General features: G+C 42.3%; 1 protein-coding gene, 1 non-coding gene and 1 pseudogene across 13 annotated transcripts in view; all 3 read right to left on the bottom strand.

Moving 5' to 3' along the window:
• Positions 1-17,033, bottom strand: part of Macf1 (microtubule actin crosslinking factor 1) — a 345,150-nt gene that overhangs the window by 301,262 nt on the left and 26,855 nt on the right. The gene's annotated exons all lie outside the window — the stretch shown is intronic.
• LOC132653232 (large ribosomal subunit protein uL29m-like) lies at positions 631-10,693 on the bottom strand (annotated as a pseudogene).
• Positions 16,043-16,162, bottom strand: LOC132653318 (small nucleolar RNA SNORA31). The gene has a single exon (XR_009591087.1). It is a non-coding gene; the product is annotated as a small nucleolar RNA SNORA31 (small nucleolar RNA).

The following is a 17,033-nucleotide window of genomic DNA, read 5'->3' as shown; positions in this document are numbered from 1 at the left end:
AAAGACTAAGTGCCAGTGCTCAGGGAGAACCAGCACAGCGACAGGACCTTTGTGTTCACACACTCATGGCAGCTGTGGTTTTCTGCACAAGGCCTGTACAAGAGCAAGCCAGTCAACATAGCTGCATGAAAGTGAGGAGGGATTCATGAGCTCCCACTCGTAATTAAGGACAGTTGATGGCTTCTGGGAAAGGGAGAGTCAATTTTCTTGAAGAGAGTGACTCTTGATAGGTGGACTACGCTCCAGTGCATAGCCTCACACCCATGAAGGCAGCATCAACTGGACTTGGCAGATTATTAAAAAAAAAAAAAAAAAGGAATTGAAGTTAAAAGAGGTGGAGAGATAAGAGTAGAACTTGGAGGTCAATATGATCAAAATACATTGTATAAAATTTTTGAAGAAGTAATAAAAATACTATATTAAAATTTGAGCCAGGCATTACAAGGACACCTTTGATCCCAGTACTCAGGGAAGAAAAGGTAGGTGAATCGCTGTGGGTTTGAGACCAACCTGATCTACACAGTAAATTCCAGGCCAGACAGGGCTATATAATGAGACTCTCTCTCAAAAATGTTTTTAATTACTTTTATTTTTAATTATGTGCATGCTATCTGCGTAACATAATTTTTAATACTAACTTTAAAAAGTTAGTTTTTAATATTAAATTAAAAAGACTGGTATAATGGCAGACACATTTAATCCAAGCACTCTGTGGCACAGGTAGGTGGATCTATGAGTACATAGTAAGTCTGTCACAAAAGCAAAAGAAGAAGAAGAGGAGGAAAAGAAGAGGAGGAGGAGGAGAACAGATATTTTGTTTGGGGTTTTGTTTTTGTGAGGCAGGGTTTTTCTTTGTAGCCATGGCTGTCCTGGAACTCACAGAGATCTACCTGCCTCTGCCTGTGGAGTGCTGGGATTAAAGGTGTGCACCACATCCGGCTCCTAGAGAACAGAACTTATCTTATTCCAGTTTTACAGTAAAGACCAAAAGAAAAGTTGGAACCAATGTTTTCTGTTTTCTAGGGTTTTTGTTTTGTTTTGAGAGCAATGAAAATAGAACACAGACGGACAAATCAGAGCCTCTCAGTTTACTTCTTGGCTTGCTCCTTTACTGGCTATGTGAGCATGTTCGTTTAGCCTCTCTGCTCTGTTTTCTCTTGTGAAAACAGACACAAGCCTTAGTTCACATGGCTGCTCTATGGGCTGAATTCATAAATACATAAAGGGCTGAACACAATAATAACTGCTGTGTGTTTCACCTGCCACAGCTGCCTCAACAAGCATTAAATAATGTTAGGGAGTTCAAGGCCAGCCTGGTCTACAAAGCGAGTCCAGGACAGCCAAGGCTACACAGAGAAACCCTGTCTCAAAAAACCAAAAAAATAAATAAAAAATAAAAGGGAAGGGCTGAAGAGATGGCTCAGAGGTTAAGAGCACTGACTGCTCTTCAGGAGGGCCAGGGTTCAAGTCCCAGCATCAACCCACATGGCCACTCATAACATCTGGAGCACTAATCCCAGGGGATCTGATGTCCTCTTCTGACCGCCCCAGGCAAAACATCCACACACACAGAATAGAAGTAAATATTTAAAGCCTGGAAATCAGAGATCCATACACATAAAGTAAAAATAAATATGTAAAGCCTTTAATCCCAGCACTCAGGAGGCAGAGGCAGGCAGATCTTTAAGTCTGAGGCCAACCTGGTCTACAGAGTAAGCTCCAGGACAGCCAGGCCTATACAGTGAAACCCTGTGTATGGACATACTAGCACAGTTTTATAAGAGAGAAGAGAGGAAGATAGGATTCTTCCTGTAAGTTTGCCCAATTCTGTTACTAGTATTAGCACTAGCTATTTCTATGTTACAAATTCCATTAAATCTAGAGCATATGAATTTACCCATATTTCATTTACTCTCTTCAATACCCCTATGAGTGGCATAGCATTTGCCCAGCATACAGAAAGCATTGGGTTCCATCCCTATGATCAAAGGAACAAAGTTAGTGAGTAACTAGTGAAAACAACTTTAAATACCAGGTATGCCAGATTCTTAAAACTTTTGCACTAAACAATTAATCATAAACCTGATCTTTCTTAAACCTTCATGTGCACAGACTCAATCTCTGGAGAATCTATAATGAAGACAAATTTAACAACCTGCAGCGAGGTCAAAGACTCTGCAGCTCTAACAAGATCCTGGGTGTTGCAAGTGCTGCTGGCCCCTGGCCCACCACTACCTGACTACCAGCCAAAGCCAAATTATTGTTTCTGTGACCCCTCCTCCTCTTCCTGAGTCTCTAACCACACCCTGATCTCTGTGATCAGCTAATGAAAAACTCCAAAGATAAAGAGAATGGCCTAACCCCACCCCAACTCTCAGTTCAGGTCTCTGAGCAACACAGGTAATTAGGATCTGCCTACTTACTACGAAACAGCTAGTTTCAGCTGGTCTCAGTCCTTTCCCACTCTACCTGTTCCACATCTCTTGACAGTTTTGGTTTTTCTCTTGGTGCTGAAGAGCACTCACTACCAAACACGCTCAGAAGTGACTCTGCGCACCAGATCATAACCACCTTTCTTTTTTTTTTTTTTTTAATGTTTATTTATTATGAATATGTCTGTCTGCATGTACCTCTGCACACCAGAAGGCACCAGATCTCACTATAGATGGTTGTGAGCCACCATGTGGTTGCTGGGAACTGAACTCAGAACCTCTGGGAAGAACAGCCAGTGCTCTTAACCTCTGAGCCATCTCTCCAGCCCCCATAACCACCTTTCTAAAGGAAGTCTACAGTTTAAAGTATGCTGCTCTAACTAAGTGTACGTGTGTATAGCTGAGATTATTTTTCTGTCTCAGGAGCCCTACAGTCTCCTCTCTATAGACCTACTACTGCTCCACAGGGTTCTCTTAAAGTAAACAATTTCTGCAGTCTACTTTAGTAGTTTTCAGGTCAGACTTTTCCAGAGTTATCTGACATGAAAATCTAAAAGCAACTCAGACCACAAATCCAAAATGTATGTTGTGACTTAAGGTAAAAGGGTCCACTGCCAAGTGGGGTTAATCAGACTAGAACGAAAAGCCAGTTCAATCATTAACTGGCTGTGAGACCCTCAGGGAAGTTAATAGTTCTCTCTGTCTTTCCCTCTCTTTCTCTCTCTCTTTCTCTCTCTCTCTCTCTCTCTCTCTGTGTGTGTGTGTGTGTGTGTGTGGTTTTTCGAGACAGGGATTCTCTGTGTAGCCTCGGCTTGTCTTGCTTTGTAGCTGACAAAGCTGGCCTCAAACTCAGAGATCCACCTGCCTCTCCCTCCCAGAGTGCTGGAATCACAGGCATGCGCCACCAGACTTGGCTGTTCTTTAGGTTCTTAACTTTGTTTCCTCGGCAGTAAAACCTACTGTGTTGTTGGCTTGTCATGGGATGTGGTTTGTGATGATAGAATATTTGTTCCCAGTCAGAATTCAACAGACAATGGCTTCCTAGCTTTTTCTTCACCCTCTCCTGCTCATAGGAATATACACTCATAATACACATTAATATCAAGTCACATAAGGAACTGTGATTAAACACAGCCTCATTTAAAAACAAAAACAATAAAACCATTGGGCCAGGAAGGTGGTTTAGCAGGTAAAAGCATTACCTACACAAGCCAATCTCTAGAAACCATGAAAAAAGCCAGATGTGGTGGCTACAATCACAGTGCTCCTAAAGCCAGATGAGAGATAACAAGATAATCACCCATAAGGTAGGCAGAGCTGTCAGCCTGGAGTATGCAATAAACAGAAAACAAAACAAGGAGCAGGCAAAATAGTCCTGAAAGTTGTCCTCTGGTCTCCAAAAACCAGCTGTGGAATGTTCATGCCCACACCCTCTCTCTCTTCTCTCACATGCACAGCCACATTCACTCACTCACACATGCACACGCAAGCACAGAGAGAGGTAATTTTTTTATTTTTTGGTTTTACAAACTTCTTATTTTTAAAGGTTTATTTTATTTTATATGCATGAACTTTTTTTGTCTCCAAGTGTGTAACTACATTGCATGCATGCCTGGTGTCCACGGAGGCCAGAAGAGGGTGCTGGATCCCTAGGAACTGAAGTTATTCATAGTTGTAAGGCTTATAGGTGCTGGGAACCGAACCTGGTTTTCTGAAAGAGCAGCTAGTATTTTTAACTACTGAGCCATCTCTCCAGGTCCATAAGTGTATAAACATTGTTTTGATTAGTTTTCTTTAAATCTGAGGATAACAGCACAGATCTGTGACCCCACACAGTTAAAAAGGTTAGGGTTGGAGGATCATCAGTTCAAGACCAGGGTGGGCTACACAGATAGACTCTGCCTCAACAATTATTCACACGGGGAAGAAAGCTGACTTCACTAAGAGCTGCATGAGCCTGAGTTACTATGTCCTTACATGTCTCCTCCCTATCAGGAACAAAAGTGACCAGAATTTACACTTGTTATACCAGGTACTCTTCCAAGAGCTTCTAAGGGATAATTAGAGCTTGTAAGCAAATATCTCCACTTTTAATTTTTTGTTTTTTGTTTTTTGTACATTAATGTGAAAGTGTCAGACCCCTTGGACATGGAGTTTCAGACAGTTGTGAGCTCCCATGTGGGTGCTGGGAATTGAACCCAGGTCCTTTGGAAGAGCAGACAGTGCTTTTAACCACTGAGCCATCTCTCCAGCCCATATCTCCACTTTTAAGGAGAAGGGTTAACCTTGTTTGTTTTGGGTTATGTTTTGTTTATTTTTAACAAGAATAGCCCAGCCTGCCGCCACTCCTAAACAGGGTTTCTCTGTGTAGCCCAGGCTGCTCTGGAACTCACTCTGTAGACATCCGCCTGCCTCTGCCTCCTGAGTGCTAGGCTCGAAGGGTGGGACACCACTGCCTGCCCAAGGGCATTGCTTTCTAAGCTGCTTACCAAACATCAGAATGCAGGCTGTGCTGCAAGAACATGAAACCATACTTCTGGATGTCATCTTAGATAATGCCTGACTTCTGGCCTTCCATAAACTTTTCTTTCTTGCTTCAATGTGGGTTTGTTACTCAAGTCTGACAAAGCAATTCACATAAGGCATCGCAAAAAGTCCATTCCTGTTGTATCTTTTATTCAGGTACAAAGGTATAGGCCACTGCTTGAATTTGTGCCAGCTGATTTATCCTAAGATGTCCCTTCTCTAAGCACTAGGTCTTGCTTTTTCTTGATTGGTCGTAAAGCATCTTCCCTCTCCAGGACAATTTTATCCAAGGTACCCATGGAATCAACAACCTTTTCTAACCGCTCTGGCCTTGGTGATCTCTGTTAGGCCTCCAGCTCTAGAGCGAGAAGCATGTGTCTTTCCTATAGTAAGACAGACCAATGTTTGTGTGTATCTTCGTTGCTTTTGTTCATTAGCTGCTGGAAGGTTCATGAAGCTCCAAATTTGACTTTTTCATACCTCCAGTTCTCTGAGTCATCAAAAAATTCTTCTAATTTTTTCCTTGACAATATTGCATAAAGTAATTTACACTAGAGAAAAGATGTGACATTTGATGTGTTCTTAAGCAACAAAGAGAAAACCACAAGTAAGCAGGGGTTTTGGGATTAATTAGGGAGATGGCAGCCTTCAGGAACAGAGATGCCTCTACAAATACCCACTATCCTGGCCACAGCCATGTTTCTAAAGTTTTGTTGTTTTTTTTTTTTTTTTTTTTTTTTTATTCCCAAACTGAAATTCTTGTACTAGCTAGCTAGCTAGCTAGCTATTTATCTGTCTATCTAAGGTGTTTTGATGCTAGGTCTCTCTGTAATCCTAACTTGCCTAGGACCCATTAAGTAAGCCAAGATGGGGGCTGGAGAGATGGCTCAGAAGACAAGAGCACTGGCTGTTCTTCCAAAGGTCCTCAGTTCAATTCCCAGCAACCACATGGTGGCTCATAACCATCAATAATGAGTTCTGGTGCCCTCTTCTGGCCTGTTGGCATACAGGCAGCCAGAATACTGTATATCAATAATAAATAAATCTTTAAATAAATAAACAAATAAAGTTTATTTAAATAAATAAACAAATAAAGCCCCTGGAACCATAGCAATTTCAAAGTCAGGAAACAAGATGTAATAAAGAAAAAGAAGCTGAGTGGTGATGCAGGCCTTTAATCCCAGCACACAAGAGGCAGAGGCAGGTGGATCTCTGTGAATTCCTGGCCAGCCTGGTCCTATAGTGAGTTCCAGAATAGCTGAGGATACATAGAAGAGACCCTGTCTCGGGAAGGGGAGGAGGGCGAGAATGTGTTGGCACTTAAGTTCTGCTCTTACCGTATTAAGCAAAGCCAAAACCACACACACTGCTTCTGCCTTTGTTAGTTCCCTTAGCCCTGTAATACAGAACCTGAGCTGCAGCTACACCAGAACTCGGTCCATATCTCTTCACAAAGACTAATTCATGCCAGGGCCTAGACTTTCCTCTTCCACCTTACCCTTTCCTAGAAACCTATAGAATAATTCAAGAAAGAAGGACTGCTCTCTGTCTGCTTCTCCCAAATGAGGGATATAGAGAAATTCTGGCCCCCGGCATTTCTGTATTCTTCCTAATAAAGGCAACATCACCTGACTGCTATCATAACATAATAATAATAGTACTAACAAAAAATAACAAGTCAGTCCTCTGAGACATACAAGGATCTCAAATCACCTCAATTAGTCTAGTCCCTGTTTTCTGTTTTCTGAACTTACATTTATTTATATGGGGACAGAGGGCACAGCACACATATGGAGGTCCAAGTACAACTAGTTGCAGTCAGTTCCCTCCTTCAATCATGCAGGTTCTAGGATCATACTCAGGGCATCAGGCTCAGTGGCAAGTGCATTTACAACTGAGACATCTCACTGGCCCTAGTCCTTGTTGGTTATTTGTACAAATAACCAACAAGGACTGGAACTGAACCTGCTATTTTCCTGGAGGGGTGGCATAGGCCAGGCCAGCTTCTTCTGAGCCAACACTGACATCCATGCTCAAGATGAAGTAGCCTTCACCAATCCTCAGCAAAGGGAGTTTGTGAGCACACAAGTGTTTATCCTAGGTCTAGGATGATCATCCTCGTGTTACAAATAATTATACCAAAGAAGCCAAGCACTCCAGGTGTTCTCATGCTGGAAACTGGAGCCTACCTCTTCAGCCACAGGCTGTAGAGTAAGAGCCGCACTAGGATTCTGTCCCAGTAATATAGGGAAAAAAAAAAGTATCTATCTATCCATCTATATACCTGTGTGTGTGTGTGTGTGTGTGTGTGTGTGTGTGTGTGTGTAGCTAAAAGGTCCTAAAAGGACATTAGACATTAGACAGGGCCATGGGTTGGACAGAAGAAGCTGTTGTTTCTGTATGTCTCCCTGTTTAACTAAGTGTGGGTTTTGTGGTTCTGTGTTTGTGTCTATGTGTACCTATTCTTATATGAACATACATATGCATGTGAGCATGTTTGTATGTTTGTGTACAAGCACGTGGAGGCCAGAGATTGTCATCATGCATTTTTCTTAATCATGTTTCACCTTACTTTTAGAGACTTGGTCTCTCACTTAGCTGGGAGGTCACTAATTCAGACAGCCTGGCTGGCTAGCAAGCACAAGGAGCCCTCTCTTCTCCTCCTCCCAGGGCTGAATTACAGGAGTACCACCACAGAGCCTGGCTTTTTATATGTAGCAGACATTAAACGCGGGTCCTTGTGTTTGTGTGACCACAGTTTACTGACTGGGCCATCACCCTATATCCCTATTGTCTGTTTCTAAGACATCTACTGTAAGTATGGAGTGAGGGGTAAATAAGCTAAGTGAGGGGTAACCATCATTTGTTTATCTCTTACATGGTTATTATTTTTGTCATATGTAATAGCTATTATATACTATAAACACCCTGAAGGCAGAGAAAGGGTTTATGAACTTTACTATTCAGTGTCATATATTAAATTACATCTGATAAGCTCTTGAGAGTTCTAGTTGCTGACAGTGATAACAAGAATTCTGGGGGAATCTATATATGTTAAATGGTATCTCTGAGAGTAGACGGTGTGCAGCAACACATGAAGCCAGAGCCAAGGGCACACAGGTACACACACACCTCTTCTAGGGCAGAAAGTCAACAGGATAAATCAAGCTAGGGACTGAAACAAGATCAAAGATTCTCTAAATTAGTGGAGTGACTCACATCAGCGCTTATCTGATACAGAGTCCAAATTTACAAAAAAGGTGTAGAAAGCAAGCAACGCTGTGGAGAACATGCCAATTAACAGTCAAAAAGTCATGAGATGTGCCAAAAGGAGTTGAGACTTAAATGAATTCTGAAGTAGGCCTAAAGTACCAGGAAATAACCTCTATACCAGACTAAAGGTGAAAAAAAAAAAAAATGCAAGTAGAGGACAAGGGAACCTGATACCTCTTTTGAATATAAAGGTCAAACTGACTGAAGGACATCGCCAGCACCTGAAAGGTGGTGATTATACTGAACTTGCTAAGGTATGGCAGAGAGCTCTGAGTCACGAGAACAAACCCATCATGTCCACTGCCAGCCTGCCAAAACAAACAAGAAAGAAGCTGTATCTTCCACAATTGCCCCTCTGTCTAGCCTTGCAAAGAACCAAGGTCTTCAAAGGCCTGGTACAAATGGAATGGACTATACTAAGGCCTTAATCTTCAGAGCGCAAATACAAGTGTTTCTAAACTCAACAGCCTGAGTAGTGGGCTAGACTATGAGGTTTATGTAGAAGCTGCGCCTGGAGGTTTCCAAACCAATGAATCCTGCAGCATTCTGCACTAGAAGTGAGAGAGATTAAAGACCACAGGTAAGAAGGGCCCTTCCTCTCTGTGTCAAGAGTAAAACATCTTTGTCGGGGGCTGAGAATATAGTTCAGTGACAGAAGGCTCACCCAGCACTTACACAGGCCATGGGTTAAACCAGCAGCACCTCAAAAAGACAAAAGCCCCTAGCCACCAAATTAATTCATACAGAAAAGAAACGGTTTCTGCACAGCACTTAACTGGCCTAAAATACAAAAATTACAGATATAGCTTCTTCCCAGAAAGAGCAAAACATTTTGTTCAAGGTACAAAAGTTTTGTTTTTTTTTTTTTTACAAGAATCTTTTATTTATGCTTCAAACATATACTGGAGGGTGCAAGAAGTGGCTCAGCAGTTAAGAGTACAAACTGCTTAACTCCAGTTCTAGGAAATATGATCCCCTCTTCTGTGTGTTCGTGGACATTCATGTGCACATACCTACATACAGACATACATACACACATATTTAAAAAAAAAAAAACTATGCTAGAAATATCTCTGATCCTAAACCAGTTTATATGTCTCCCTCAGTATCTAGGTTAAAGATTGCCGGTCGTGGTAGCATACTCCTTTAATCCCAGGGCTCAGGGAGGCAGAGGCAGGTGGATCGCTATGAGTTCCAGGTTAGCCTGGGCTACAAAGCGAGTCTAGGATAGCCAAGGCTACTCAGAAAAACTCTGTCTCAAAAAAAAAAAAAATGCTTCTGCAGATAGAGAAAAGGCATATGTGTGTGTATGTGAGAGAGAAAGGGAGGAAGGAAAGGAAGGAAGGAGGAAGGGAGAGGGAGGGAGAGAGAGAAGGAGGGGGAAGAAGGAGGAGAGAGAGAGAAGGAAGGAGGAGGGAAAAAGAGGAGAGAGAATGCCTATTCCCCAATACCCTTCTCTCTTGATTCTCTTCATAAATGGCATCAAATCCCACTTCTCAGAGAGGATCAATAGAAATTCCTTAAAGTTTTTATCCCTCTTAACAGCCAGTTCAATAACCTGCATTCTTACCTCCGTCTGATCTTCTAAAGGCACGTGTGTATGTGTGTGCATATGAGATTATTTTGTTTTGTTCTCACTAGATCCTATGCTCCAAGCTTGTCTCCCTTCTTTAAATATCATTCAGTCTCTCCTCTCCTGGCTCTTTCCAAACAGCACTTGGGCATTCTCACGTCTCACCAACATTCCAATAAAAAAGGCCAGGCAAAAAGCTAAGCAAAGCTGAGCATGATGGCACACGCAGGAGGCAGAGGCAGGTGCAAGTGGATCTCTTGAGTTGGAGGCCAGTCTGGTCTACAGAGTGAGTTCCAGGACAGCCAGGACTACACAGAGAAACCCTGCATCATGGAGTAGGGGGTGGGGTTGGTGGCTTATGCTTGTAATCCCAATATTTGGGGGCAAGAGGACCATCACAAAATCAAGACCAGTCTGACCTACAGAGACTCTTAATAGATATTAAGTAAATAAATAGATCTCTATTATACATCCAACTCTTTTTTTTTTTAATTTTTTCTCATCCACCTCTTTTAAAGGCCACTTTCCTCTGAAGGAGAGGAAGTCCCAACTCTCAAAGCTCAGTGCTTCTGCACTCACTTTCCACACCTCCACTAAAAATGCCTGAGTAAAAGTGACCTGTATATTACACACCTACAGCTCACCTCTGCTTTAATCTCCACATAATCTGACACTGTGAGACACGCCCTCCACACCACATCCTCCTAGAAACTTCTCTTAGATCTCTCCTAATTCTCTAGCCTCTCCCTTTTCGCTAACAATTTCTTCCCAAGGATCTCCAGAAAACATCCTCCTTAGGGAGGGTGTTTTTGTTTCCAACCTCTTCCACTGTATACCACTCTCTAACCAATAGCTTTGATTAGGCTGGTCCTGTACCTGCCTCATCCATTGTTCTGCATTCCACATTCTAGACCACCAGCTGCCTACTGACGGCATCGAGGCCACCACCACTTACAACCTTGACCTCAACTCACCCCACAGAACTCCAAATCTTCTCATGCACCTTTGCAGCCACCATTTAACTGCAACCAACCACTTCGCTTATACTCCCTATTTTCATTTGTGACACCACCCACCCAGATATCCAAGTCAGGGACCTGCAAGTCAGCCTAAGTTCTTCTCTTTCTCCATTAGATACCATATCCAGTTAGTCATCGAACACATAGGCCTGACCTGGAGCATTTCTGTCTAGCCTCTGCAGTAGTACTGCATGGCCTACTCTCTGCCTCCATTACTGTGACAAACTCCTAACTGGCTTGTCCCTATTACTGCCCTTCTCCAATCTTCCTTCACATTGCTGCCAGAAAGAAAGTGTTTCTAAAATGAAAACCTAGTCAGCATCCTTGCCTAAAAGCCTTCAATGCTCCCAGGAGCCTTTACAAAAAAAGTCCAAACTACAGAATGGCACACAAAGCCAGCCAACAGTTTAGGCCTACCCATGTTTTCCGCTTATCTCACTCACATCCTACAGGCCAATTCGACCCTATTCTCTTCTCTCATTACACTCTTTCACCCATCTCTCTCTGTATGCTGCCCAGAATGCTCTTCATCCAACCTTTTCGTCCAGATACTCAAATCCTTAAGAAAATACCCAGCTTACTTTCCCTCAGAGGCCTTGCCTGCCTTCTTACCTTGGCCACACTGGGTACCACATTGCAATAGCATCAGCATGTATTTACATTACAACACTCTCTAGAACAGGTGCTAACTGTCGTGCTACCAATGCTTCCCCCATTCAACCTAAGACCACAGAGATGCAAGGACAGTGATCTTTGTTTCCTCAGCTCTTTGCCTACTACCTGGTACAGAATACAAGTTCAATAGGTATTTATTGATGAACACACAAGTCGTCCAAATAACTCCCCCAACACTGGGAAATTAGCAAGTCAGGGTAGAACTGAAAGCTTCCACTCATGCACTCAGAAGGCTGAGGCAAGAAAATAGCCACAAGTTCCAGGCCAGCCTGAGCTGCAGAGTAATAGACCAACATGAACCAGGTAGCTACAGCAGAAAACCCTATCTCAAAGCAAACAAAAAAAGGCAAAATAGAAGGTTTAATTGGGAACTTGGTAGGTTCTTATATAATTCTTGTCAGGCATTTATTGTTAAAATCATTACAAGAAAGGTTGGTAGGAGAATGGGTAGATCAGTATCCTAGTTTTCTATGTTGTGATAAAATAAAAATAAAAATAAACAAAAATTAAAAATTAAAACAAAACAAACAAACAAAAAAAAAACATGACCAAAAGCAACTTGGAGAGGAAACAGTTTATTTGGCTGACAGGTTCCTGTCAAATAAATATGGTCCATTAATATGCCAATACAGACCATCATCAAGGGAAGCCAAGGCAGGAACCTGGAGGCAGGAACTGAAGCAGAGGCCGCAGAGGAACTCTGCTTACTGGCTTGCTCAGCTTGCTTTCCTATACAGTAGGGACCATCAACCCAGGTGGTACTGCCTACAGTGGACTAACCCTCCCACCTCAATCATTAATGAAGAAATGACCCACAGCCATGCCTACAGGCCAATCTAATGGAGGCATTTTCTCAACTGGGGTTTCCTCTTCCCAGGAGGCTCTATCTTGCATCAAGCTAACTAAAAAGAGGAGGAGCAGGAGGAGGAGGAAAAGAACCAACATAACTAGTATCATGGGACACCAGTATTTGATAATTTAAATGAGAAGAAGAGGTTAAACAGGACGGGTTTAAATACACAGGCCTATCTTACAAATTCAGGAGTCAAATTCTTTTAAAACATGATACTTATAGAGAAAGAGAAGTTACTTTCTAAAGAGGCCCCGGGATGAGAATTAATTCTTTTTTTCTCTTTCTTTCTTTCTTTCTTTCTTTCTTTCTTTCTTTCTTTCTTTCTTTCCTTCTTTCCTTCTTCCCTTCCTTTTTATTTATTTTTTAATGTGTTTGGGTATTTTGCCTGCGTGCATGCATGTTTGTATATCACTTGTGTGCCTAGTGCCTGAGGAGTCCACAAGAGTGTCAGATCCCCTGGAACTGGAGTTAGAGATGGTTGTGAACCACAATGTGAGTGTGCTGGGAATAGAACATGGTTTTTCCGGAGGAGCAGTGAGTGCTCTTAACTGCTAAGCTATCTCTCAGGTCCCTAATTCTTAATTTTGAAGGCAAACTCTTATAGGAAACCATAAGCAACATTAGTATCTAAATGTAAAGTCAGGGATGGAGAGACAGTGAATGCCTACTCCTCTTGCAAAGGACCTGAGCTCAGTTCCCCGCACCCATCTCAAATGGCTTACAACTCCCTATACCTCTATCTCCAAGGTGATCCAAAACCCTAATCTCCACGAGCACTTGAATGTACACATAGCCACGGCATAGACACACATGCAATTTAAAATAATAAAACATTGATCTTATTGCCTTCTAAAATTCCTTAAAAGTAGTCAGTACACCTGCCCCAAAGTTCTCTGATGTCTTTGTTGTTTTTTCTGTCTGTCTCTCTTTGTGTTTGGGGGGGGACTTTGAACTCATAGACATTCACCTGCTTCTGCCTCCTGAGTGCTGGGATTCAAGGCATGTGCCATCAGGGCCAATCCCCCCCCACACACCCCTTTCTCCCTCAATTTACTTTTAGAGTATGTGAATATGTATCTATGTATGTACACCACACACAGGCCTGGTACCTTTGCCCTGGAACTGGAATTACAGGTGCTTGTGAACAGTCTTTCCAGCCTCTCTAACTATCACCTCTTAATCTAGTTTCATGACTCAACTGCAACATCAGTCTCTAGACTCTAGAATCAAGGGTGACTGGCTGCTAGACAGTGGAGTCTCTCTCTCATCCATCACTTACATGACATCTCCATCACTCCTGCCCACAGTAAAAGCACAAGCTTTCCCATTCCCATTTGAGCTTCCTCCCTACTGAGTTACCTCTTTTTTCTCTCTCTGAGTGTCTGTGTGTGTGTGTGTACACACGTGCTTTGGAAGCCTGGCATCGGGTGTCTTCTTCAATCTCTCCACCTTACTCACTGAGACAGGATCTCTCACTGATCTGCTAACCAGCTTGCTCCAGTGATCCCAACTCTCAATTACAGGCAACCTGTACACATTAGTGCACTGTGGGGATCCGAGGCTGTACCAAGCATCTTCCCCATAGAGCCTTTGGTTTTACTTGTTTCTCTGCTTAGTTGTTTGTGAGTTATGTTTGTTTGTATGTTTGGTTGGTTAGTTGGGATTTTTTGTTTATTTGGCTCCTTAGATTTTGGTCTGGTCTGGGCTGGTCTGGTTTGGTTTGGTTTGAGGAAAGGGTATCACACACCTTAGGCTGGCCTGGAGCTCGCTATGTAGTTAAGGATGACTTAAATTTCCGATTATCTTTCTTCCAACTCCTGAGTGCTGAGATTGAGGCATTCCTCACAACACTCAGTTTATGAAGGGCTAGGAGGCAAACCCATGGCCTCCTACATGCTAGACAATTACAACTGAGTGAACTATGTCTTATTTTGTTCTGTTGAGGCAGAACTTTTTATCTGGCCTAGGCTGATATGTAGTTCAGTTTGTCCTCAAACTTCGGTTACTCCTGCCTCAGTCCCTCTAGTGCTGAGCTGAACCACTACATGAAGTTGGACCATATGCACCAAGATTTTTTTTTTTTTAAGACAGAGTTTTACTATGCTGCGCAGGCTGGCCTTAAAGCCCTAAAGCCCTCCCTCCTCAACCCAATGAAATTGCAGGCATGAACCACCTTGCCCCACATCTACTCCTAATCTTAATCTCATTCTTTCCATGCTTCTAAATGTTCCACCCATCTCCCCAATACCACTTGCTCCAACACAGTAGCTCTTATAGGCACTAACAAAACATGACATACAGTGGGCTTATTCATTGCTGTTGACTGACTAAAAAGCACAGCCAAATAAAATCACTTCCTATGTCTCAATCAACACGCTCCTTTGCATTGAAGACTGTGTGAACTCCAAGAGGCAAACAAGCTTATTCTTTGCATCAACACAAAGCAATGTTTATCTTTCTGAGCAAAAAATTACTACAAAAAGGTATTATAGCAAGACAGAACCCAGCAGTTCAGCTGGCAAAGCCCTGTCCAAAAGATGATGATGACCGGCCAATTAATAAACTTGTCTTAGGTTACTGGCCAAATCATCGCTGATAATTGGAACATCCCTGATGACTGACACATAGATATACAAAACAAAACAATTTTGAAAACAGAAAAATGCATGCTTCTACCCAAAGAGATTTACACTGTAATGAAATTTTATACAGCCAGAACAAGTGGAAGGTATTAACCACAAAACTTTGTCTTTGGCTGGGTACAGTGGTACACACCTATGACCCCAGCACTCAGTGAGGCACAGGCAAGAGAATTTTTGTGAGTCCGAAGCCAGCCTGGTCTACAGAGTGAGTCCTAGGACAGCCAAGGCTACACAGAGAAACCCTGTCTCAAAAAACCTGAAGACCAAAAAAACTTTGTCTTTGAAAACTCTATATATGCTTTCCCATATGTTATAATTTTCTACATTAAATATTAGAAATAATTGCTTCTGTAAAATGAGCTTTTTTCATGTATATGTGGTATCCATTCAAGTGTGTGTGTGTGTTCACACATATGTGGACAAACTTGTGTACTCAAGTGCCCACCTGTGTGCATGTGGCACCTAGAGATCTGAGGCTGCCACTGGGAGTCCTCTTTAATCACTCTCCACTGTACTCACTGAGGCAGGGTCTCTCAAGTGAACCCAGAGCTCAGCAATGAGGCTAGCTAGCCAGCTTGCTCCAGGAATCCCCAGTCTCCATTCTGGAGCATTGGAATTACAGTAGGGTACCACCACAGCAGAGCGAGATTTCCAAGGGTCCCAGGGGTTGAACTCTGGTCCTTGTCTTCACGCTTGATGCTTGTGAGGCAAGGCTTTCTACTACCAAGTCATTTCCCCAACCCAAGTTGAACACTTTTTTTTAACACTTTTTTTAAGTGAATTTTAATGCACTTTATTTTTAGACAAACTAAATGACATGTTTTGTTTGTTTGTTTGTTTACAAAAACATTGCCTCCACTCCAAATGAATCACAATCAAAATAAAAGCTCAAGATGGCATCAGTCTCATTTGTCCAAAAGTCCTGGTGTTGTATGGATAGTGAATTATAATGACAGTTATAGTGACAGGTGGTAGGTCTAATTTGTTACTACAAAATGAGGAGATTGGATTAAGAGCCCCTGCTTGAGTGTGTAACTTTCTTAACATATAAACATACTCCCTAATTCAATCCAGACTGCCACAAAGACAGGCAGAAAGTGTGGGGCTTTTTATTTTGCATCCTAGTAGAACCACAAATTGTTCAAGTTGAACACTTTTATAGAATATAACTTGAAGGTAGTGATATGGCTACCCCTTCTCTTAAGAGAAATTCCTGTCAATCAACCATATATCCAAGAAATATACAAAGTCCCTAAGAGAGCGGTGGCTCTACAATCCCAGCCTCAGAGTGGCAGGAGCAGGAGGAGCAATAAGTTCAAGGCCAGCCTTGGCTATCTCAAAAGCAAGCAAACAGAGGCTGGAGAGATGGCTCAGAGGTTAAGAGAACTGTCTGCTCTTCCAAAGGTCCTGAATTTAATTCCCAGCAACCACATGGTGGCTCACAACCATCTAAAATGAGATCTGGTGCCCTCTTCTGGTCCACAGGCACCCAAGCAAGCAGAATGTTGTGCCAATAATAAATAAATAAAACCTATTAAAAACAAACAAACAAAAGCTCCCATGATTGTGGCTGGGGCTGTAACTCAATGGTAGGGCACACGGATGAGACAACCACAAAAACAGAACCCATATCACTTGTACACTACAGAGCATTGTTTCACTAAGGAGACAATCCTAAAAGGCGTGAAACAATGCAAGTGTTGTTTTTATAATATGTATATAATTAAGAGATTAATTGTGATGTGGCCATTGTAAGACATGAGAAAAAGAAGGAAGCCATCAGTGAATGATAGAGTGACAGGAGAAAGCTGCATAGGAGATGCAAATGTTGTGCTTTAGTTTTAATAAAGGAGGTAAGATTCATTCACATAGCCAGAAAGATTCACACAGAGGCCATTATAAGAAGAGACCTAAGGAAAGGCACAGAGGCAGGAAAGAGAACCTAGATGAAGTGCTCAGAGATCAGCAGAGACAACAGAGGCCCACGGTGAACAGTAACAATAGGTATAGTTCTGTGTCCAAGCCAAGTCAAATGATGGA

Source organism: Meriones unguiculatus, chromosome 3 (genome assembly GCF_030254825.1).
Source record: "Meriones unguiculatus strain TT.TT164.6M chromosome 3, Bangor_MerUng_6.1, whole genome shotgun sequence".
In the NCBI taxonomy this organism is placed as follows: Eukaryota; Metazoa; Chordata; class Mammalia; order Rodentia; family Muridae; genus Meriones; species Meriones unguiculatus.
Note: the sequence above shows the minus strand (reverse complement) of the source record. Positions and strands in the feature narration are given on the sequence as shown.